Genomic DNA, 26462 nt, shown 5'->3' on the forward strand with positions numbered 1-26462 from the left:
AGTGCTAACTCCTTCACCAAGATGGCATACAGTGAAGTTCCTGTCGGAAGTGTGTGCAAGCATTTTAGACGCTATTTTGGTCCTTAGGTGGCCACGTAGCACCTGAAAAACGGGCGCTATGTGGCCCAATTTCTAGGCCAGAAAGTCACAGACAAACAGAAACACAGACAGAGACATGCAAACGCAGAAACACAGTTACAACACAGAAACAGGCCATTCAGCCCAACCAGTCTGTAAGGCATTTACCCTCCATACAAGCAAATAGTTCCAATCACATTCACCTATCCTGTTCCCATATCCCTTCAACCCCTTTTCCAGGGACACAGAAACACACACACATATACACACACACACACACAATAACAACAACAGCAACAACAACTTGCATTTATTTGACATCTTTAGCATAGAAAAAAATATCCCAAGGTGCTTTGCAGAGGCATAATCAAAAATATAGAAGCACAGGCACTTCCTGAGACATGGCAATCAGTTGTCTTTGTAAGAACGAAAGAAGTTGCATTGATATATGCCTTTCATACCCTCAGGATGTCCAAAAACACTTCACAATCAATGAATTACCTTGGAAATGTAGTCACTGTTGTTTTCTAGGCAAATTTGAGCAGTTAATTTGTACACAGCAAGGTCCCACAAACCTCACTGAGATGAACGACCAGATAATTGGTATTTGGTAGCGTTGGCTGAGGGAGGAATGTTGGCCAGGATATGAATTTTATACATTCACCTGAGCAGGCAGACAAGATCTCGGGTTAAGGTCTCACCTGAAAGACAGCAATGCAGTACTCCCTCAGAGCTTCACTTAATAGTTAGTGGGGGTGAACTTTGTCGTGGAGGTAGCGCAGTATGGGCGATAGCGAATCCGCCGCCCGTCATGGAAGCATTGAAGTCGTAGAGAAAAAAAATCAGGTGGAGTGTAGAACTGGCAGCTGATGCACAATTGCCCGCTTTGAACTCCCGTCCACGACAAATTTCACCCCCGGTATGCCAAAAGCAGCTCTACATGCACATAGATAGAGAGAGAGGCACACAGAAAGAAACATGGAAACAGAAACAGAGACACATAGATAAAGAAAGATTTGTACAGACACAAAGAGACACATGCATAGATGTACACTTCTAGAAACGGACAAGTGGACACAGACACAGATACATTCGAAGAAACATGTAAGTCAGCTCTTCTAATGTCTTAGCTGTAGTTTGCCAAGATCAGCTCTACATGCAGGCAGATACAGAAATCTAGACACAGAACCACAGATGCAGAGACATAGGAACATACGTAGACAGCCACATGTATGCACACTTAAAGTCAATTAGCAGGCAACATCTGGCTTCCTGTTCAGTCCTTAAATATGCTGAACGTAATAAATGTGCAATATCAGAATTTCCAGTAAGATTATTTTCTGGCCTTAGAGACGCCAAGAGCTAGTTTAATAAAGTGTTCTCGGTGTATTACTGGAATATTACAACATTGGTTCATAAGGTACAACAACAAAACAGGCACATTGCCTAGAGAGCTTGAAGAATGATTTAGTGTAATTATATGGTAACATCTGCCAGGAGGTCTTTTTGGAATGAAAGCTTTCCATTCTGTTGGATTACTATACTTGTATATAATACCGCACTAGTACTCAGTACAGATATATAAGCCTTTGGCGGAGGATATCTGTCTATTCACAAAGACTTAAGGGCAAAAACTGCCAATATATCTAATACAAGTGACGACAAAAAAAAATCATTTCCATAAGGTCTAGTTTACTATATGCACAACTAGCACTTTGCAGGAACAATACTGAGATTTGATAATTTCTTTGCAATCTTAAAAAGTCTACTTATAAATGTGAAATGCAGCAGCTATCAAGGGTGAAACTATTCCGTCACCACAAGGAAGGAATTACTGGAATAATTGTGTTATTGACTGTTATCTTTGCCAAGTGAAATTATTTTTGAATGTGTGAACTGTGACTTTATTGTTGGATATTGCATTTTGAATTGTAAAGTAATGCGGCAGACTGGAGCAATAAGAGTTGATTGAATGACTTTGAAATTCAAGCCATTTTTAAAAAAACTCTGACTGTCAGTGGGTCGAAGCAATTTGTGAAACTTGAAGTCTGTTTCTACTAATCAAGTTAAAGCTGACGGAATGTATCCCAATATAATTAGTGAAAGCCAAATGCTGCCAATTCCCACCCCACCCACCTTGGACATCATGAATAAAATATAGGAGACGCGCTGAGAGTAGATCACCTTTGTTTTTAACAAGCATTGCTGCTGGCTGTTCTCAATCATGAAATCATTAAAAATGCCTTGTTTTTTTGAAGGCATGATTAGCATTTCTGTAGTTCATAAAAGGTTGAGGTAACACAGGATCATAACATCTTATTTCACAAATAAGAATACTTTGTGAAAACGCAATAAAGCCCACACTCTTATGCATGAGGAAGGCAGCATTTGATGGATCAAACAATTTATCCCTTATAGCTCATACACAGTAATTGGGATGTTTCATTAAAATCGTTTCATTATTGAAAGGGAAATAAAATACAGCGACAGTGTTCTCTGTGCATTTGGCTATTCTTCATGTGTGGGCCCTCGCAGTCAGTTTTATATTCCGGTAATTCCATAAATATTCACACAGCAGCTGTTTCACCCTTTAAAGCTCTGACTCACACAAAATATTACAAGGAATGCAAATTATTGGGCGCCTTTAATGTTTTTATTCCCTGCTATGTTTTTCCTCATTATCTGTTCTCCCCATTCATCACTTAGCTCCAGAGGTTATACACACTCCATTACGACTGCAGTGTGTATCTCCCAAAGCTGCTTGTGGCTGGAGGGGAATTCAAAAATTACTTGTCTGTGTATACACATACATATAATGTATACATAATCAACAATATCTCAGGGTAGGCATCTGACATTTCAAGGAACTTTCAGGATAGCTATTTTTGAGCTCGATATATTCCAGGATCTATAAAGTGTCTCTTAATATTTGCAGCTAAATTTTCTTATGTTTTGCTGCAGTAGTCCTTTTATTCCCTTTCCACATCCCACCAATCTACACACCAGCAATCTAAAAATACGTATGATCAATGATGGACTTGGGAACATTGCGAGCTACCTGTAACAGGTAAGCCTGACATTCAGTCTGAGTGGTTGACGGTTGTCACGGTAATCGCAACTTCCATCTTGCTGTTATCATTAGCCATCTTGTGTCCTAGAAGAATGCCAGTCAGTGATGTGGCGACTGAATCTGCAGCTTGAGGGAATGGCTTCATACAAAGGGAGTGGAGAATGTTCCTGAGAAATTAACCAGTTCCAGGTGAATATGAATTTGTGTCATAGCTTACAGAATTTAAATGAATTATTTTCTGTCTTTATCACATGTCAGGAATTTAGGTGGCAGGAAACGATTTATGTAAATACAGATATCGCAGGACAGTACATTACAAAATTCTTGAGAGAATGTCAAACTACTGTAAATCAGCTCCAATGTATTATTAACATTTCAAAGTCGCATTCATTCTATGCCACAGTTTTTGAGAAGTTTTCCTAGTTTTAATTTCGTTTTTCTCCCCTCTTCTAAAGATGTTGACTCTAACTGGGGTAAATTTTCACAGGTGCCAGCAACTTTGTCTAAGTGGCCATTTTTCATATGTGAGCCTAGGCAATGAATGTCAACAGATTACTGGACCATCGAGAGACTCATAGGTAATCCTAATCTGCCGTCACTTAGGGGCCGATTTTCGGATGGCCGAGCGGGTTTGTTGGGGGCGGGGGGGCTCCGAAAATGGAGGAATTCCGGAGCAGGTTCGGAGCCCGGCTCCAACCCGCTCATTTCCGGGTTCCCCAATGATGCGTTCAGGTGCGCGCGCAGCTCCTGCATGTGGGACTCCCACCGGCAATTAAAGCCGGTGGGATGATAATTTAGATAGTTATTTAGGTAGTTGAGGTACTTGACAGACCTCATTGACAGGAGATTTTGGCAGGGGTGCAATTTTGAAGGATCCCCAGCGTGTTTCCCGTGCTGTGGGAAACACTCCCTGTTGGAGCAGACGTGTTTCAGCCAGCAGCCAGTGGGAGATGCAAAGGATTTTTTGACAGTTGGAGGGAAATACCTCATTTATTGCAGCAGGGCACTCTGTCACTTCAGACAAAGTTTTGGCTGCAACACCTTTGTTTTTCCACTCAAAATTATTAATTTATACCCTAAATTCTGCTGTGTAAATGCATTTACCTACTTTGCGGACCCCCTCAAACTCACACCGTCAGGATGGGGGTGGGGGGGGGGGGCGCCATAACTGCATTCATCACTTTATCCGAGGACGAGCAACACCACCAGCCTCGCCAGGCACAACATCCACCTCCGCCATGTGGAGCTTCACAGCACAGTGCTGCACCACAGGCACCTGCACAAAATAATCGTGCAACTACACATACACCCACTGTAGGGTGACCCAATGGGTGGCATCAAGTGTGAGTGCTCATGGTGAACCTCATGAAAGGGGCTTATTACACAAGCCAGTCAAGAATGGCCAAGACGTGGCAGTAGTGGTGACAATAGTAATATTTAATGCGCCATTAACAAAAATGAAATAGAAATAAAAAACATGACAAACCGTCAAACACCCTTGTGCATCCCCTTTGCACTCACAAAACCTTTGCCTTACACTTCCAACTACTCCTATGTGGTGCTTCCCCTGTGGCTGCAGCAGAGGTAGTGGCAGGTTGCTCTTGGTCATGCCCTGACCGATTAGATGCTTTCGGTGCCCATGAGGGCCCCTCCAAAGACTGCTCCACCTGCACCTGTGCAGGGGCAGACTCGACCACCTGGAGAGGATTGTAAACAATTTTACAACACCAAGTTATAGTCCAGCAATTTTATTTGAAATTCACAAGCTTTCGGAGGCTTCCTCCTTCCTCAGGTGAATGTGAGGAAGGAGGAAGCCTTCAAAAGCTTGTGAATTTCAAATAAAATTGCTGGACTATAACTTGGTGTTGTAAAATTGTTTACAATTGTCAACCCCAGTCCATCACCGGCATCTCCACAACCTGGAGAGGAGGCAGCATTCGGGGTACTGGTTGAGAAGGGGGCAATGGGTGGGAAGTGGGAGTGCTTTGAGTGGCGTCCCCACTTCCATGTCCCCTTTCGCCATCATTACTCTCCTGGGCCAGGCCCACATCACTCCTACCTCCCTGCTGGATGACAGTTTGGAGGACATGTGTGAAGCCTTGTAAGGCCAGTGCTAGTGTATCTGCCTGCCTGTTTAAGGCGGCAGAAAGTTGCTCACCCTGAGTCCGAAGGGCGCTTGTCAGGGCCTCAGTGGACTCATTGGTGAGCCGTGCTTGAAGCTCGATGGAGGCTAGCCTTCTCTCCATCGCAGACATTCCCGCACTTATCTGCGACACTATCTCAGAGATGCCCTCACGTCCCTGTTTCAGTATCTCAAAGATTCTCTCCTGTACCTGTGCCACCATTCCACTCATGCAGGAGTTGGACTCCTCCATCCTCTGCATTATTATGGAGAGTGCTCGTAAATGTGCTGCTGCCCCTCGATCATTCTCCTCTTCATGGATGGCCCCCAGGGTTCAGTATCTGTGTCCAGCTGAGCAGAGCCTGGAGAAAAGTGCTCCCACCAAGGCGGACTCTCCACAGCTGCCCCTGCCACTAGTGTCTGCTTGCGCTCACATGTGTGTGGTGACTCACCATGTGCGACCCCAACTAAGTGAGGACGGGAACCCACCGAGGTGTGTGTATCTGCACTGGTGGATGGCTCTCTCAGATGTGACGGTGCCCCCTCAGAGGCCGACAGGTCCTCTGAGGAATCGCCCTCCACCGTCATGGCGATCGCTGAAGGCCCTGTAAGAGAACAGAAGGCAATATTAAGCATAATGACAGATGTTGAGGTGCTGAAGATGGCAAGGCATGTTAACATCATTTGCTGTTATGAGTGCTGGATATTAAAGTTCTGTCACCAGCCGTTTGTTGGGTGGCAGTCTCGGCGTCCCTGATGGGCAGGCACTCGAGGGTACGACTCACTTCAACAGCCTCCTGCTCCACGTCCGTGAGGGCAACCTGATGTTGCGGCCCCCCCTCCGGTCTTCGCCCTCTCTCGTTCATTCTGTGCTCTCTTCTATAAGGGGAGAAAGTAGAGAGGCGTGAGTGAGGGATGGTGATGTGGCCAACCGCTGAATGCATTGGTTTGGGTGAGGCTGACCGTGAAAAAGATGCATCAGAGGGTGAGTATGAGACAGAGCCATGACATTGTATGAGGATTGGGTTGAGTGGTAGTGGTGGGATGAGTACTGGGGAGGTGAGTTTTTTTTTAAAATTTTTTTTATTCATTCACGGGATGTGGGCGTCGCTGGCAAGGCCGGCATTTATTGCCCATCCCTAATTGCCCTCGAGAAGGTGGTGGTGAGCCGCCTTCTTGAACCGCTGCAGTCCGTGTGGTGACGGTTCTCAGTGCAGGTAAGTTGAGGATGAACTTTGAGTGGGTGTGAGGAATGATGTGATAGAGTAGCGTTGGCATGTACAGAATGAGTTGGGGGTGGGGGCAGTGATGTGGAAGATGGAGTGTAGGAGAATGAGTAAGTGTACTCGCTTTAGCTGACCTAGTTAGGTCATTGAAGCGCTTCCTGCACTGGATCCAGGTGCGGGAGACATTGCTGCTGCTGGTGACCTCCTCTGCCACTTTGAACCTTCTTGGTGGCAGAGACAGGCCACTTCCTCCCATCTGCCGGGTAGAAAATATCCCTCCTCCTGCTCACCCCATCCAGTAAGACCTGGAGTGAGGCATCAGTAAATCTGGGAGCAGCCTTTCCCTGGGTTGCTCCATTCTATAATTTTGGTTCTTTGCTGCAGGAGCAGCATTGGAGGACTGCCCCTTTAAGTAGAGCTCCTCCAGCTGACAGCCTGTGATGCGGGTGTGCAGTCCGCCCGCTGCGCAGGTTTCCGACGGGTAACCCGGAAGCCATGTCAAGTGGCTTCAATTTACCCGCGATCGCGTGGGGAATGGACGGATTTCACTGGGCGGGTTACCCCGCTGCCATCCCGCCTCCCTGGTAATATCGGGGCCTTAATGTCCACGCATGCAGATTCTGCACAGCCGGTCACAGTGATTAATAATCTATATGAAGAGCCTAATAAATCAATAATATCTGTACATTCATGTTTTAAATAGTGAGCCTTCAACATTGGCAATGGCCAGTGCAAATCAAAATACTCACCTCACAGCATAGCACTATAGATGGGCATACAGACCAGCTGTGATGGATTGGTAGTCAGATTGTTACCTGAAGGATAAGAGCTAGTGGGGAGTGCATTACACAATTGAAGGGTTTTCTCAACATTATTGGTAATGAAAGAAGCTCAAGGGTTCATTTAAGAGTGACAGGACCCCTTTATTCACCTCTACATACATTTACAATATACAGTAGATCTCCTGTGGTATTACTTATGCACAAGCTGGGATATGAGGTGGAGAGTGGAAAAGTCAGTGGAAAATTTAGCACAGTGAGGGAAGCGGAACAATCTAATGGGGATTGCAGCAACCAGCTAGGTGAATTGGGATCTGAAAAGGGGCTGGAGGGGAACATAAGGCCTGAGTTGCAGAAAGAATTGATTTCCAGTTATGTGGCATCTAGGCAGAAGACAAGGACTGAGCTGTTCCTGAGGATGGGAAGTGTTCCTGTGGCTGTGATTGGGAGAAATGGTGCTTCTTGGCTGTGGTCAGGAGCGGAGGTATTTCTGGGATTGAGGACGTGAGCAGAGGCATTCGTGAGTCTGAGGAGAGGAGCTAAGGTGGTTCAGGGATGAGTCTGAGAGTAGAGAATTCCTGGGGTTAGGGGCAGGGGCAGACAATTCCCAAATCTATGGGAGAAGGGGAAATGAGCTAAGAATACATGTGCGATTCCCAGAGAGAGTGACAAGATAGAGTCAGCTCTGAAGCTCAATGGCAGTTTGGTTCTTTAAAGTGCAGTTGCAGGTACTGTTTTGTACCCACTCGCCTGCAGCTGGCACTGGCACGCCGACCTCATCATCACTGATTACCAGTGTGGCGTGCCACCATTAATAGAATCAATATTAATAGAAACAGGTGAAGACAAGAATGTGAAGATATATCTCAGATGTCAGCTGACAGCTAATTTGATGGGGAGTATATGTGCTGGAAGCATCCTGTAACATGAGAGGTTGGAGTTGTAAAATGCTGCATATAAGAAAGGCTTGTGAGAGGAGTTCCAAACACCGGTTCCAAGTGGAAAGGTTGGAGAGCCACTGATCCACGATGTGCTCTGCACGATTCCATTTAAGAAGGGTAGGGCAATCATCGCATTGGGGTCCATTTTGCCAAAGTGAAAAGGGCAAGGTTGCAGATCTCATATTGTACCCGCCCTTGACAGGTCATTGAACATTTTGTGGCACTGGTCTGCTGTCCTGGGGGTGAGAGAGATGGCCCTCAGTGTCACTGTCACCTTCTTCCACATGCTTTGGCCACATCGTTCAGTGACTTCCTTTCCTGTGAGCCCAGCAAGCGCTCTCTCTTCAGCCTCGTCTCATCAATAAGCACCTGTAGTTCCGGGCCTGCCTCTTTATTTTGCCACCAGTTGGGCTCCTCTGCCAGTGCCGGATGCTGAAGGCATCATTGTAGTGTTGAAAAATCACAGAAATTCTCTGGTAAGAAATCAGTGCAGGTTAAATACCGGTTGTAAATTCTGACAAATGCTGGAAAAGAAACCACCTCTTTCCCTCCACAAAGCTGCTGCAACTTAAAGCAACAAGTCCCCCCCCCCCCCCCCTCTTTTAAATGGAAGTTGTGTTCCTGACTTGCCATGCAATATTTAAATGTTTGACCTTGCTAATTCCGATGAAATCAATGGTGGATGTCATCAGTGAGCGGAAGTGTCACCCTTACTGCAGCCGGAACCAATTCCCTTCAACTTACTAACACAACAAGATGGTGGCTGAAATGAATCGAAGCAATGGGCCAAATTTTGCTGGAGCGCGGCATCTAACATCTGCCATTAGTTAGACTTGTCCCTGCACCCTTTAGCTCTAAAATCTTTTGTCCACAAAGTTGCTGAAAGTGTGAGCTGCTAACGGCACAGCGAGGGAAACAGGGCATCTGGGATCTGAGTGAACAGGGCAAGCAACAGGGTATCTCCTTAATCAATCAGATTGAAGGATTGGGAAATAAACAGCGGAAGGACTGAAAAGGAGAGAGAATTAAAGGAAGTGAATTCAATGTTAGATCAGGTACAGAAAGAGAAATAAAGAGAGGGAAAGAAAGATTGGATTATAAGAGAGAAAAAAAGAGACAGAAAGGAAAATTAAGAAAAGAAAATTAAAATTTAAAATTTTTTAAATCTCCTAAAACAATTCACAACCTGAAGGAATGAGACTCTACATTTTTAATAGTTAATTTTTGGTGTCAAAGTGGTTGATTGGCAGTAATTAATACTTATCACATCGTTAAAAGGGTACTTACGCGACTAATCACTAGCCCTAAATATCTGTGGCAAGTTTAGTTCGTATCTACCGCGCAAATACAGGAACTTCACTCCATTCGATGCATGTCAATGGTGAAGCAGACAGTGAGAGGCTATTTTCGTGAAGCTAAAGGCGGAGCAGTGCAACTCGGACAGCAACTTTTGGATATTGATATTTAACAGCGCATCTGCTCCGCGCCTGACGCTGCTGTATCATTTACGCATAAATAATAGCGACGCCATTAGCCTCACTGTTATTTCGAGAGCAAAATCTGGCCCAATATTTCAGTGAGTGAGTGGTCAATCTATGGAACAGACATCTTAGGGAGATGAAGGAAGCAGTTAGCATTGGTTCTTTCAAATGTAAATTCGATAGATTTCTTTAAGAAAATAACATTTTGAGATACAGTATGAGTAATTTGAGACATGACATGTGGCAAGTGTTGCATCTTGGAAGGAAAAAGATGAGTTTGGACCTATGGTTCCCGAAGCTCTCCACCACTGGGATTTCCTCATGTCATGTCTGGTCTGTTGTAGACTAATTAATAGAGATTGATTGCTATGATTAGTCAGCATTTCCATTATCATTGTATCATGCGACTACCAGGATAGTAGAAGGTGAACTAGATGGACCTTGTTTTTTTTTCCTCTAGCAATTCCTATGTTCCTAAAAATATTTTCATAGCTGTTTGTTGACTGCTAACTTTTCACCGGGAGTTTTCATATTTGTTGCTACTTGTTATCTAATTGTTAAATTTTTGAACACAATAGGGTAAAAATACAAAACAGGTGATCCACAGCTTAGAAATTACTGTTGGCGAAAGCTTAATCCGTTTAAAATAAATCCCAGGTTGCACAAGAGTATTTAATATATAATTTAAAGATAATGCACAGTATTACCATTCTGCTGGGGACATTTTTAAGTAGAGTGACTTCCTCTATTTTCAGAGTGCGCTATGTTTCGCGCACTCTGAAAATCGACCATGTTAGACTCTGGCATAATCTTGTGCTGTCACAGGTAATTTATTTGTTGCAGGTAAATTTTTACAGCAATTTTTTTTTAAATGTGTTCTTCATTTTCTTTCTCTTCTTTTTCAACATTTTTTTCATTTTCTGTTTTTCTATTTTTCTTCATCCTATTTCTCTGTTCTTTCTATTCCCCACTTCTATGTGGCTCTCTTTCTTGCTTTCTTTCTATCTATCCCTTGCTGTTCCTCCCTTTGACTGAGGTGTCCAGGCAGGTCCTGCCAGAAGGAGAATGGTTTCACACTGTCCTCTCTGGGTTTCGATTTGTGCTGCTCTCCCTGGAGAGCCCATCAAACAGATTTGTTCTAGCGCTGTTCATTTACGGTTCATCCTGATTACCTACAAGAAATGACATCGCCAACATATGGTGCTTGCAAGAAATGACTGGAAAAAAGAGACTTATGATAGGGAGTTCTGCAACACCAGCAGTAGTCAGTGAAGCGAGGAACAACTGTCCTGGGCAGGAGCTGTAATCTGCACAGTTTCCATTAATCTGAGTTTGTTCAAGGAATAAAATTGACTGTAGTTTTCTACAGTTCTTTCACCTGCTGATACAATTTTTTTTTAAAAGCTGAAAACACAGACAATCTGCAAATGTAATGTTCCCTGCAGCTCAGCAACTTTGCAGACACCCCTGATTTAAATACACCCAAATATATCTAATCTCTTTTGTTTTATTTAACAGCCAATCTACAGTTATGAATATAAATTTTAATTTGCATCAATCTCCACAAACTGACCTTTAATATATCTGCTGAATTTTACAGGTAAACCACATCTTTATGCTCAGGCAGCTGAGCTGCTTTAATGTTTACTGTAGGTTATCATTAGGCACCTCAATTTGAACTGTTTACAACATATTTAACTGAACCATGTAACTGTTGATTCACCGCAAATTATGGTGAATTAGTTTGATAATATGACTGATTGGAACAAGCTTTGCAATATAAATATATTAATCACTCCTCAATCTACAAGTGCCAAGTCTTCAAAATGAGCAATTACTTTATTTCTCAAGAGAGGCAATCCTAATTATGAGTCAGGGAAATAGTGCTAATCATGTACAAATATAAATACCAAGCTGCAGATTGATGTACATAATTACTTTATTTGTAATTTAAAATGTACTCCGTGTCAGTTTTCTGAAATCTTTAGTTCTGTAGATTATACAACCCACCGTGTCCGTTTTATTAGCTGTAAAATGCGACTAATAGGATATATAAAATCAGATTAATATATTCAAATATAAAAGTTCTTGTTGTGCATTAGAATTAGTAGCCACAAATGTACTTTTGAATGATCGTGGTCAATTTTCCAGCAGTTGCTCTAATCTGTAAAAATCACGAGACTCTTCTTAGATACTTTGGGTACTCCCACAGGATGGCCAGACATGTGTCCGAACACATAACCAAAAGAAAACACAGGCAGGTTTAGAAATAAATTGGTCTTCGATGGTCGCACAAAACGGCAATAGCAAATTGGCAGCCCATTTCTCCATTGACGTCAATGATGAAGAAAATTGAATGCTGTGTATAATGGGTCGCCAATTAACTACCACCAAAGACCGATTTCAACAACAACAGCAACTTGCATTTATATAACGCCTTTAAGGTAGTAAAACGTCCCAAGGTGCTTCACAGGAGCGATTTTTGACACCGATCCACATAAGGAGATATTAGGACAGCTGACCAAAAGCTTGGTCAAAGAGATACATAGGAACATAGGAACAGGAGTCGGCCATTTAGCCCCTCGAGCCTGTTCCTCCATTCAGTGAGCTCATGGCTGACCTGTGACCTAACTCCATATTCCCACCTTAGCCCCATATCCCTTAATACCTTTGGTTAACAAAAATCTATCAATCTCAGATTTAAAATGAACAATTGAGCTAGAATCAACTGCCATTTGCGGAAGAGAGTTTCAAACTTCTACCACCCTTTGCATGTAGAAGTGTTTCCTAACTTCACTCCTGAAAATCCTGGCTTTAATTATTAGACTATGTCCTCTAGATTTTCCAACCAGCGGAAATATTTTCTCTCTATCTATCCTATCAGTTCCCCTTAATATCTTGAAAACTTCAATCAAATCACCCCTTAATCTTCTAAATTCCATGGAATACAACCCTAGTTTGTGTAATCTCTCCTTGTAATTTAACCCTTGGAGTCCAGGTATCTTTCTAGTAAATCTACGTTACACTCCCTCGAGGGCCAATATATCCTTTCTAAGATGCGGTGTCCAGAACTGAACACACTACTCTAGGTATGATCTAATCAGGGCTTTGTATAGCTGTAGCATAACTTCTACCCCCTTGTATTCTAGTCCTCTAGATATAAAGGCCTGCATTCTGTTAGCCTTTTTGATTATTTTCTGTACCTGTCCGTGACATTTTAATGATCTATGTACATGAACTGCTAAGTTTCTTTGCACCTCCACTGTTTCAAGCTTGTCACCATTTGCAAAGAATACTGATCTATCCTTTTTAGGTCCAAAGTGGGTGACCTCACACTTGCCTACATTGAAATCCACTTGCCACAGTTTCGCCCATTCACTTAATCTATTAATATCTCTCTGTAATGTTATGCTTCCATCTACACAGCTTACAATGCTGCCTATCTTTGTGCCATTGGCAAACTTGGATATGTGACTCTCTATCCTGTCATCTAAATCATTAATAAGTACAGTGAATAGTTGAGGCCCCAACACAGATCCCTGTGGGACACCACTAGTCACATCCTGCCAATTTGAGTACCTGATAATTATTCCTACTCTCTCTCTCCTGCCGCTCAGCCAATTTCCTAACCAGGTCAATAACTTGCCCTCAATTCCATGAATTTCAACTTTAGTTAACAGCCTCTTATGAGGGACTTTATCGAATGCCTTCTGGAAGTCCATATAAAGATCATGCATAGACATTCCCCTGTCCATCACTTTAGTCACTACTTCAAAAAATTCACTCAGATTCTTCAGGCATGACCTACCCCTTTACAAATCCATGCTGGCTCCCTCTGATCAGCTGAAAACTTTCAAGGTGTCCAGTCACTCTGTCCTTAATTATAGACTCTAGTAATTTCCCGACAACAGATATTAGGCTAACTGGTCTATAATTCTTCGGTTTCCCTCTCTCACCTTTTTTAAATAGCGGAGTGACATGTATAATTTTCCAATCTAAAGGAACGGTTCCTGAATCGAAAGAACTTTGGAAGATTATAGTTAGGGCATCTGCAATGTTCTCACCTACTTCCTTTAAAACCCTGGGATGGAAACCATTTAGGCCTGGGGATTTGTTAGTCTTTAGTGCCATTATTTTCTTCATTACTGTTAATTTGCTTACGTTAATTATGATGAGTGCCCATCCCGATTCAAAATTAATTTCCTTGGGTTATCCGGCATGCTATCCTCTACCTCTACTGTAAATACTGAAGCAAAGTAATTATTTAACTTGTCTGCCATTTCCTTATTTTCATTTACAATATCACCATTGTCAGTTTTTAAGGGGTCCACATTGCTAATGACCACCCTCTTTTTCCGAATATAATTGTAAAAATGTTTGTGTTGATTTTGCTATCCTTTGCAAGTTTCTTTTCATACTCCCTTTTTGTAGCTTTTACTCTCTGTTTTGTCACCCTTTGCTATTCTTTGTATCTCACCCAATCACCAGGATCTGTGCTTTTTTTTGCATTCTTTTATGCTTTTTCTTTTAGTTTTCTATTGTTCCTTACCTCCTTTGTCATCCGTGGCTGTTTTTTTTGCATGTAGAGCTCTTGCCCCTTAGGGGTATAAATTGGTTCTGTATCACGTTAAACTTTTTGAACACCTCCCTGCATCTTCTGCATTTTACACATTAACAGATTTGCCCAGTTTACAGTGGACAGTCTCTGTCTCATCCCATTGAAGTCAGCCTTACCTAAATTTAGAATCTTGGTAGCTGTTACGGGTTTCTCCCTTTCAAACACAATGTTGAACTCGATCATATTATGATCGCTATTAGATAAATGTTCGCGCACCGTTAGGCTGTTAACTAAATCTGGCTAATTACTCATGTTTAAATTTAATATGGCCTGCCCCCTTGTTGGTTCTAGGACATATTGTTGCAGAAAGCTGTCCTGAACACACTCATGAAATTCGTTACCTTTCTGACATGAGCTCGTCTGCTTATCCCAATCTATATGAAAGTTAAAATCTCCCATTAAAACCACACCGCCTTTACTACATGATTGTCTAATCTCTGCATTTATATTCTGTCACTTCACAGCTGCTACCAGGGAGCCTATATACAGCTCCCCTTACAGTCTTGGATCCTTTTCTATTTCTTAATTCTACCCATAAAGTCACCATTGCCTGCTTACCACTCGTTATATCCTCTCTTATCATTGAAGTAATTTCATCCTTAATCACTAAGGCTACTCCTCCCCCTCTACCAGTTTCCCTATCCTTCCTATAGATCTTATAACCTGGTATATTCAGTCCCCAGTCCTGACCATCTTGCAGCCATGTCTCACTAATGGCTACCATGTCGTACCCTCTTAGTTGAATTTGTGCCTGGTAGGTAGGTTTTAAGGAGCGACTTAAAGCAGGAAAGAGAGGTAGAGAGGTGGAGAAGTTTAGGGTGGGAATTGCAGAGCTTAGGCCCTAGGCAGATGAAGGCACCCTCAAAATACCATCTGACTTATAAGGCGAATCAAGCAGCATGCAAACATCAGAAATTTTCATTATTGGCAGTGAATCCTCAGCTGAACTTCAGGCCATATGTTTTGCTTCAAACCATCTCTCTCTGTCTGCATTGGCCGCTCACCTATACCTGTGACGAAGTGACGGCCTCGATTTTGAGGCCCCAGCCCCATTCACATCAGGCCAGTGAGCTGCAGGGCACCGAATGGCCGCCCCAATGCAGCTTGCCAAATCAAGGCTGGCCAGTATTGGGCCTTCCCGACTGACAGCTAGGTAGGAGTGTGGAAGGGGTTGGGGGGTCCAAGGCATGGGCCCAGTTTTTTTGTGTGGCACGGAGGAGCACTCCTGCAAAAATAATTCCAAACTTATCTCCGCTGCATCTCTTCGGCTCCATTGCCCATGGAATTGCTCGGAGCGCGCACGACGTACGATCTGACCAGTTCCGACCTAAAATGGTAATTGGGGTCCGATCCCAATTTGCATAAGACAAAGGCCCTGATACCTGGAATAGGCAGATGCTTTGGGTGCCCGGTGGTAGGCCCCTTACAAAATGGCGGCGGCCACATGGTTGGGGTTAACAGGGCAATATGGCTGCAGACCCCATTTTGCAGCAGTTACCTCACTGTTAATGCCAGGTGTAGCAAATAAAAATTGCCCCCCATGACTCTCTTTAGAATACTATTGAGAACTGGAAGTGGCACCTGAGTTGCCTCTGGCAAGTCCTAACTAAAGGAACAAAAAGTTCCTTTGAACAGAAGCAACACATGAGGACAATGGCTAATTAATCACAGTGATTTGTGAGCTTGATGCAGCTTTGTTTGCAACTGTGCAAACATTTACTTTGCACCATGATTTCCAGTGGTGACTGCAGGATCAAAAATTAATTCATTGGGTAAAGTTCCTGGTCCTGGGTCATGGAGGCACCGGTGTGCTTTGAGCTTTGGAAACAGCTGACCCCTTCTCATTTGACACTCAATGCAAGCTCCCTTGTACTGGGAGCACGCTGAAGTGAGGATGAGGGGATGACAAATAGCCAGCGTGTCAGCGGTCTTTAAAGGGCTGCAGCTTGGATTTAAAGGAGTGTAGTCAGTTGAAGGTAAATGGCCACATGTGAGGACAAACAATTTTGCCAAGTTTTCCAAAGGCTGTATCAGCCCTCCGTTACTTCCTGCATTACTGCTTGTGTGGGCACATAGAAATTCATATTATAGACTGGGTAATGCCATCAGAAAACAAGGTTGTATTTGGCACCACATGTCTGCAACTTTCCCACTTGATCTCTTCACTCATAATTTGTTCTGCATTTTAGCCCTCAAATAATCATTAGCATCAGAGTTAGATCAGAAATTTATGAGATCACAAGAAATTCACCAACTACAGGCTTTAGCTACATCCTCATTTTCAAACCTGTTTTAATTTCATATTGGACCCCCAGGTTTTGCATTTCTCCTGTTTTCTCAAGTTTACCTCATGCCTGTCAGTTCCTTAGTTATTCACACATTGGCCTAGAAATCCTAAGCTGCCAATATGGTGGGCAGGAAGCACACACTCATTACAAGCCGAAAGTGTGCTGCCCACCATATTGGTATAGGCAAAAAAAATAGGCGTCCAGAGCCCACGCTTGAAATAGGCATAGGCCCTAAGGCAACCTGCATTGGCTGCCGCCAAAAAGGTAGGATTTTAAAATATACTTACTTGAATGTGGAGCTAGGAGGAGCAGGAGTGCTCCTTTTGGCTCCATATACTATGCAGGCCGCTACTGGCCACCACATACCCCATGATCGTGACTTCGACCACCACCCCTGATCTCCGCCACCACCCTCCCGGTCTCCACCGCCACACCCACTTCATCCCAGCCATTGCTGCCTCCCTGATCCTGTCCACCGCTTGCCCGTCCTCCTGGTCGCTCTCTGTCCCATTCGCTCTCCCCCTCTCCCGGTCGCCTTCCCCTCTCCCGGTCGCTCCGACTCTCCCGGTCCCCTTTAAGGACATATCTGAGGCCTCTTCTTCGGCGAGTTGGTTTGATGATCCTGCGGCCCGAGGCAGGTGTGCATTGGGCCTATTCATTCAGGTACAGGGTTTGTTCCCTGCTCCCACTGCGCGCACATTTTCGAGGATGAACAAAATTTTCCCTGGTTGTTTCTTTAATGCCTTGATGCTTCTGTCTATTATTTGACTGAGTCGACCTGTTGCATCACTGCACTGATGTTTCCTCTCTCTGTTTGCTTGCCTGTTTGTTTCCTTCCCTCTTTCTGATTGTATTAAAACACCAGTCCATCTCTTCTTTTACAATTTGGAAGAAAGGTTCGTACCTGAAACATCGGCTGTCTCCCCTCTCCACAGAGGCTGAGTGTTTCCAGCTTTTTATGTTTTTGGGCGGAACTTTCAATTTCCAGCTGTGGGGGAGGCGGGGGGCGGGGGGCAGGTTAAACGGGCGGTGGAATATGAGCTGCCCATTCTACAACTACAGTGTTTTGGTTTCTACTTGAGTTGTTAATGATGGAACACAAACATTCCACAAAATTGTCAGCAGAAAAAAACGTAGCATTTCTACCCGTTGAACAAAATTATTTAAAGAAACAAGATTTTTAGTTATTTGCAAAACATTGGAATCTCATCAAGAATAGCACTGGAGTGGGGAAGGCACTTTTAACTCCCCTCCCCGCCCCTGCCCCCCCGCCCCCTTTCTTTCACTAACCAACAGGTTTCAGTTGTCCTGCTGCACAGAAGTATTCAGCAGGGGCCTAGGGGAGTAGTGTAAAATGGATGATAGCGAATCGGTCGCCCGTTTTTACATCTCTCCTGATTTTTATTTCCATTGAAGTCAAAAAGTAAGGTTTTCATTTTGAGAAAACCATCATGTGAAGCCGAGAGGTGGAGGAGCGCTCCTCCTGGCCCCACAGCACTCCTGAGGGCCACCGTTGGCCCACAATTGCTCTCCTCCCATTCTCCTTCCAACCCCCCACTTCCCCACACCAGCACTTAACTGAGGGCCACCGTTGGTCCACGATCGCCCTCTTCCCGTTCTCCTTTCCCCCCTCTCTGCCAGCACTTACCTGAGGGCCACTGCTGGAATTGCAGCAACCTGAACTCGACCTCCACTTCTTCACCAGCGAGCTGCCTGGGGATACGTTCGCAGCTTGCCGATCCTATTAAAATGAGCCTCAATATCGATCAAGCCGTGGGCTTATTTGTTCGGGCGCAGGGATCATTCAACAACATCTGCATGGGCCTTTAAATTTCTACCCCAATGCTTTGATCAAAAATAATACAAACTGTAATGCCCTTCAAAGCTTAATAAAGAGAGATTGAATACAATTGCCCCTACCTGCAATATTGAACTGCAGACTGTTCTAATGGTTCAGAAGTGTTTTTTAGTGGGAACGAAAAATGATAAAACATAAGAAAAGAATTAAGCTAATTTTCATCCTTCCTTCTTTACCAAGGTTCAGCTTACATAACAACAACTTGCATTTGTATATTGTCTTTAATGTAAGAAATGTCCCAAGGCATTTCACAAATAGCCATAAGGAGAAAAGGATGCTGAGCCAGAAGGAGAGATTAGGGGGTTAGGAGGACAGATTAGGTTGAAAGCTTGATCAAAGAAATGGGTCTTGAAGAGGTTTTTAAAGGTGAAGAAAAATGTTAAAGACTTTCAGTAGGATTTCCAAAGAGTAGAACTGAGGCAACTGAATGCTCTGCCACCAAAGTGTAGCAAAGGGAGGGGGAAAAGAGCCAGAGGTATAGAGCTTTCAGGAGGGGATATAGGACAAGAGGACAGAGATAGGTTGGGGTAAGGTCATCACAGGACTTATAGACAAGGACAATGATTTTAAACGTGATGTGTTGAGGGACCGGGAGCCAATGGAAATCAGTGAGGACAGGAGCGATCAGCAAGCAGTACTTGATGGGAGTCAGGACACATGTAGCAAAGTTTGAGGCAAATTGAAATTTATGGAGGATGGGAGGCAAGCAAAGAGACCATTGCAGTCGTCAAGACTAACTGAAGATGACAAAGGCATGGATAATGATTATACATAACTACGGTTTATTAAGAACTCACCTTCCAAATTTGAATAATGATACAATCCTTCCAGGATTTCCCTCCTTTATATTAATTCTCTTTCTTTTCTTAATGTTATTTCTCAAATACACACAGATGCATGTCAATAAAAGAAACAATCCCAGATACAAAAAACATTACAGGGTAGAGTTTCTGCCTGTTTACTTCAATAATATCAGAGCAATCCGTGCGGAATCGACTGAATCAGTGCAACAGATCGGGGAATTTTAAATATAAGTGAGTTATGCCCAAAACCATTTACGCCATGTTTTCCGTGACCTTTTACGCTGGTTCAAGATTCAATTCGCCCGGATCAGGCCCCACCCACAAAATTGGCCACACCCCCTGGTCGAAATTGCAAGATTCCACCGATTGCTTTGGTTCGGGATGGCTGTTCAAATTGCGCTCATTCTCTTAGGCGCACAGGCACTAGTAAGCACGTTTTAATAGTTTTTTCATATCAAAAAATATTTAATTTATGAAGAAACTGATGAGTGTACACCAACTAAACTATTGGCCCAGAATTTGCTGTAACAGGGCAACGAATCTCCATGATACTTTGCGCCGCAAGTTGATGGAAGTGTGAAATGGAAACGGCCCGGCGTGGCGCCCCCTACAGGGCATCTGGGATCTGAGTGAACAGGGCAAGGAACTGTGTATCTCCTTAAACAATCCGATTGAGGGATTGTGAAATTAATGGCACAAGGACTGAGAAGGAAGTATAAATTAGAGGGGGTAAATTCAATGTCAAATCAGGTACAGTATAAGAAATAAAGAGAAGGAAAGAAAGATTGGATTAAGAGAGAGAGAAAAAAGAGACAAATAAAAAGTTAAAAAAAATAATTTTAATTTCAAAAAAAATTCCTACAGTCAAAAGCTGAAGGAATGAGACTCCGCTCTTGTGCCAGGGGGGTTGCCACAGTGTCAGAGAGGTTGATTGGCAGTAATTAACACTTTTCATGTCCTTAAAAAGGTACTTAGACTTGAAATGACTTGACTTAACTTTCTGTGGCGAGTTTAGTTTGTATCTACTGCCCAAATACAGGAAATTCAATGCACTTCAATGGTGAGGCAGACATCAAGATGCCATTTTCACTCAGCTAACAGTGGAGCGGCACATTTCGGAGAGCAACTTTTGGATTTCCGTGTTTAACAGTGCATCGGCCCTCGCCTGATTTCTGTATGATTTGCTTATAAATAATGGTGAGCGCCATTAGCTTCACCGTTATTTTGACAGCAAATTCTGGGCCATTAAATGGTTCTGTGTAGTTTTTTTAAGTCATTTTCAGTGATTTCAAATCAGGTTATTGACAGATGGAGGACTGAACACCCTTAATAAAAATGCTTATTTTTGCTGATAAACCCATTTGCGGCTGTATTAATGAAACAGCGCCAGGTTACCACTCTTCAATACATCAAGAAAGGATAAAAAAGAAACAACTAACGTTCTATTATGCTGCCCGATTACGCTGGTTCATGGAAGATTTTGCGTGTGTGATTATACAAATGAATTTTAGCGGAAACTTGAACTGTAACCTAACCAGCACAATATCAAGTGCATTTTGAGCCCAATTTCCCATTTGCACTCAAAACAGAAACTGTGCCTCATTATAATTAACACTGGGGTAAATATTGCGAGTTAGTACTCCAGACTCAGTGCTTCGCAAAACAGAAGTGCACCTCAGGAATTCCGGAGCAGAGGTCTGCACAATATGAACACGTATCAGGAAATCCATTGCAGAAGTCATTCATTCATTTCCATTAATTAATTTTAATGGACATTAAACTGTGCGGACCACAAATCAGGTGTGCCAAACACCTCATTTGAGTTCTGGTAATGCGATCCTATTATGAGAAACTCTGCATAGGGAGCACTGATTTGTAAAATTTACCTCATTAAACACTGACAAACTTTGAAGTAAAAAGTTTCTACTTGACCCACAGGCACTTCCCCGTAGGAAGGAAAATCAGAAGGAAAGTCTTCCCTGGGCTGCTGTCCCTGCGTCATAAAGGTATTAATGGAACTCTGGGAGTACCTGAAAGTGTGTCGCATGACTGGCCTCTCAAACTTTAAGACATGTGTGGTCTGGTGAGAATGGGGAAACAGATTTATACTTTAAAAGAAAAACAATAATTTGTGCATAGGTTTGGCTCAGGTTTTGCAGCATCCAAGGAAAACTGAACAGAGGCAATATATGTATGTGGACTCCACGTTCTCATTGTCTGGATTCTAAAGTTATTAGAAGGCAAAAAGGTCAAAAGTCAGCCCTAGATTACCGTATTTAATTGACAACTAACTTTCAAATATTAAAACTCTTATTGTCTACATATTTCTCCCGAAAAGTATTGGTTTGAGATTCTGTACATCCTGCATTGTGCGATTTCAGACTACTGTAGCTGAAAGCTTTAACAAGTAAGAGATCAATCATGTTAGAGTATCTGATTAAAACTGCACTGTACCATGATTCATGATATGGCAGACAAGCCATCAAAATATGTCGCTGTTCAACTGTCTCATCTCTCAGAAGAAATTTTTGTATTTACATATTTCTCCTATTTTTCTCCCTATTGGGTCGGGACTGCTACCTCTCACCACTGTGTTCCTGCTTCTGTTGGGCAGGTAGGACAGTAGGGATCATGGCCTCCCTCATGATCACTGTCAATCCCAATCTTGTTAACAACTAACAGAATGCACACATCTGTGGTGCTGGATTTGTTTTGTCAAATCCTCTGGCCTTGGCCATGACCCTGTGAGCAGGGTTGCCACCTGTCTAATATTGGAATGGTTGTTGAGTGAGTCTGGAAAACTTTGGTAAACCAAGACCAAAAGTCCATTTTTTGAAATACAAGTCTACTTATTTTCCCTTTATTAAGGTTGTCAGTTAATTTTCATCACTGGCAAAGAAAACATTGGAGGACATGCTGCACACTCCACACTCCAGACCCACTCCATGCTGACTCCTGTTCAGTTTTCCGCTTGTCAAAAAGTGGCAACGCTATTTGTGAATCCCAGTGCTCCAGTCCTGTGTAATGACCTAAACTATTGCTTTGGATAAGGATTGATAACACTTGCTCAAATAAAGGCAGGTAATATTACAACGTTAGTCAAAGCTGAAATTTGAACTCTTGTTGGGAGTTCAGTGCTTGACTGTTGGAGCTTCTTGGGTTCACTATTAGATTTAACTCTCTCATTAGTTACATTTAAAGTATTAAAAATGCCTATAAGAGTAACAGCCTCAAAGATTGCACTTCAGAAGTCACAGACTTGCTGAAACCTCCACAGCAATTTTCTTCCCACCTCCTGTTTCAGTTAATGTGGAATCAAAAGGATAGCTCTTATTTCACCTCCTCCTTAAATTGCACAGAATGGCTATCCTGTTACGATTAATATCTCTTTAACATTATTATTTTGTCATAGCCCACTTTCTTTAGCGGGCTCCTATAATCCCAAGAGGACACTCCTAAAGTATGTACTTGGCAGGGGCTTGAAATTGCATACCAAGGCATATAATGTTCATTTGTTTATAATGATTTATTAAATCTCTATTTGATCTGAATTTAAATAACAGGTTATATTTGAAGTTTGAGTGAACTATTGGAGGGAGCTTGGAAAAAGCATATGATTATTGATGCGAGTGGAACTACCTTTTTCGGTGCACTGTTATAAATTTTGGGTGTGCACTAGATATTCTTTCAGGCTCAGCACTGTAAGGTGTTCCGTTCCCTTCCGCCTTACACCGGTTCTTGGACCTCGGAATTACAAGAACAAAATTGCACGCGACAAACAGGCTTTGGCTCAACCCAAGCTTGTTAGTTTATTAGACCAACAAAAACCCAGTACAAACCCTTCTATGATTTGACTGAAACTTACAATCACCCATGCGGCTAGTCGTTACCTATGCTGATCGTAGGCCTGGACTGGAAACGACCGGTTTCCATCCTTCTTCCCTTGAATGCAGCCTCCGCAGAGCAAACCCATTAGTGGTTTGCCTGGAACTTACAATCACCCACATGGCTGGTCGTTACCAATGTTGATTGTAGGCCTGGATCTGGAGGTGACTGGTCACCATCCGCCTTTACCTGACTGCAGCCTCCAAGTGCTGCTGTTATACCTTCTTATAGTGTTCCAGTTAAGCAAACCCCCACCTGGGCCTCATCCGTGGTTTCAGCTATCAATCTGTTGGATTGCTTGACAGTCACATCTCTTTATCTGGGCATCTCAGTGATTCAAAACTCCTTAGTTGTGTAGAGCTGTGAAATCGAGAGACAATTCCTTATCTCCTCCCCGCGACCTGCACAGCATCAGGACAATGTGGAGATGCCGGTGATGGACTGGAGTTGACAATTGTAAACAATTTTACAACACCAAGTTATAGTCCAGCAATTTTATTTTAAATTCACAAGCTTTCGGAGGCTTCCCCCTTCGTCAGGTGAACGATGTGAAAATCAGGACAATGTGGTATTCCTCACTGTGATAGGCCCTTGGCTCTCAGCACTGTTTGGGTGTGAAAGGCCTTCCGTTGTTGTGCAAGACTGAGCATGGCAGAGGCTCAGTTTGATTATACATTGTCTCGATAGTAATGTGTCTTTCCCAGGGCCTCATTGTTTGATGTAAATGAGTCTCCGAAACTGATTATGGGCTGGAGTCTCTTTGACTGGCATCTGGGGTTAACCATTTCATATCTCACAGCCTGTTTCATGTCTTGCTGTTTTACAGTGTTTTTACAGTATTTTCCATATTTGTAGTCTTACAGTATTGCTGGTCACTCCCACAAGCAGACTTCATGTCCCCTATGAATTGGAGAACCCCTTAATCTGGAGACAGTAACAATAAGATCTCTATTTGTGTGCACTGATCTTGAATATGATGCCACATGCCTTCTCCTATCGTTCAGAAAGTAGATTGGAAAAGGTAAGGCCGGTTGAGAACCAACAAACTGATTTATTTCACATGAAAAATATGACTAAACAGAATACAGACTTTTAGTAAAGTGCATCTATTTTTTAACCCTCCTCAAAACATCAAAACAATAAACCATGTATCCTTGACCATCATACTGACTGGAAACCTACTTACCAGTTCACAACCTGTGCAGTAAATGGCAGTAACCTCAGAAAGGGAGAGCTCTCTGCCTGCCTCAATGATCCAGACTCTTTTTGCAGAGAAGCAGAGACAGACAAAGCTGACCTCTGATCCCTCCTTGAGCTCTGTATGTTGAGGATTGATTCACGGAGCTACCAATTAAAGCTACCACCTTGAATGAGAACCTTCCCACTTTGGTGTGAGAGGTGTGGCAACTACATTGCCTTGTTTAGCTAAGCCGCCTTCCCCTCCCATAGCTGGGGATGTTAAATGTAGACCATTCTAACATTAAAGGTGGAAATAGCTCTGGAAAGTATTCAATGGCCCCCCTTTGTGTCACAGCTGATGTGATATGAGAGAATACAGATGGCTGATTCATCTAGTATTCCAATTGATGAGGGTGAAATTGGTCTTCAGCAGTAGAGCAACATAGGCGATGGCAAATTGGCAGCCTGTTTTATACCCTGCTCGATTTTTTATTCTATTGAAGTCAATGGAAAACAAAATTGGGCAGTGTGTAAAACGGATGCGGATTTGCTATCGCCTGTTTTGCTCTACTGCCAAAGGCCAATTTATATCCCCCGTTTATCCTAAATAACATCCCAGATGGAATGGCTCGCTCTAGGATCTAACCAATTGTGAACTGAATCTCCCTCCATTGTAACATAATAATATAGGTTATAAACAACATCTTTTCCAGGCCAAATAGGTGAAAATCTCATTACTTTACAGTACTTTATAGATTACCCCCCACCTCAACCCCCAAGAGTGGACTCCAGGGGCAGCCTTAAAAATGTGCATCCAATGTAGTTGCACAGGGCGCTGAACTTAAGGGAACTCATGCTAGTCTTTTCATAGAACTAACAGTTGTCAATGGTGCAATTTAGTGATCAGATCATTCTGACTGTGGCTGCTGTAGAACTTGCAATGGTGGTCGGTGTTATTTATAATTTGCTGTGACACTCCCTGCTGTCCTGTCTGACCAGGTCGACCAACTCTCATGCATTAGCTGATAGTCTCCAATCTGAGGATCATGATCTCCTGTCTGTGCAATGCAGGAAAAGCAAACTGTTAGTGGAACTCATTCTTGCAGCCAATAAAGATAGAGGGATTGGGGGTGATTTTGACTTTGGGCGATAGTGTAAAACGGGCGATATCGACTCAGCCGCCCATTATACGTCTCTCCCGATTTTCATTTCCATTGAAGTCATTGGGAAAGATGTATATCGGGCGGCTGAATCAATATCGCTCCTTTAACCAAAATCAAAATTACCCCCATTGAGAGAAAGGATTGACAGAGAGAAAGGGCAGAGAGAGAGAAAAAAAGAAACGATGAGAAACTGAAAGAAGAATGGAGTGAGAGAAAGGAAAAAGGGACAAAGAAAGAGAAAAAGGACAGAGAAAGTGAACGCAAATGAATGACGACCCGGCTGAACTGTGGAGAACTTTACAGTGTGGTATGTTGGATCCAAACATAGGAACATAGGACCGGGAGTAGGCCATTCAACCCCTCGTGCCTGCTCCGCCATTTGATAAGATCATGGCTGATCTGTGATCGAACTCCATATACCTGCCTTTGGCCCATATCCCTTAATACCTTTGGTTGCCAAAAAGCTAACTATCTCACATTTAAATTTAGCAATTGAGCTGGTATCAATTGCCGTTTGCGGAAGAGAGTTCCAAATGTCTACCACCCTTTGTGTGTAGAAATATTATTCACTGTTGAGAGGTGACTTTAACAGTCTGTATAATAATATTGATTGTTGATTTGGGATTCAACAGGACACTGCATATCCAATGCAGACTGGTTTCTCTATAGGCAGTTAGAGATGCTCTGTTGTAGAAGCAGACAAATACTGACACGTGCCTGTGAAATGAAATTCTAATAAAGTCTTTCTGAGTTCCACAATGTTATTTTTGTCTCTAAAACAAAGCATGAGAGTAGAATTTCCACGAGGGGTGGGGAGGGGGGGACGGGGGGTGTGAGTGGGGGGCCCCAATCTCCCAATCTAACTTTAACAGAAGATCGACGGAAACCCCGGAGAAACTGTGCAAATGGCCGTATCAGCCTTCCTCTGAGGCTTCCGCTGGTCTTCTGCTAAAGTAACAGTGAATGATGGG

This window comes from Heptranchias perlo, chromosome 3, assembly GCF_035084215.1.
Source record: "Heptranchias perlo isolate sHepPer1 chromosome 3, sHepPer1.hap1, whole genome shotgun sequence".
Classification (NCBI taxonomy): domain Eukaryota; kingdom Metazoa; phylum Chordata; class Chondrichthyes; order Hexanchiformes; family Hexanchidae; genus Heptranchias; species Heptranchias perlo.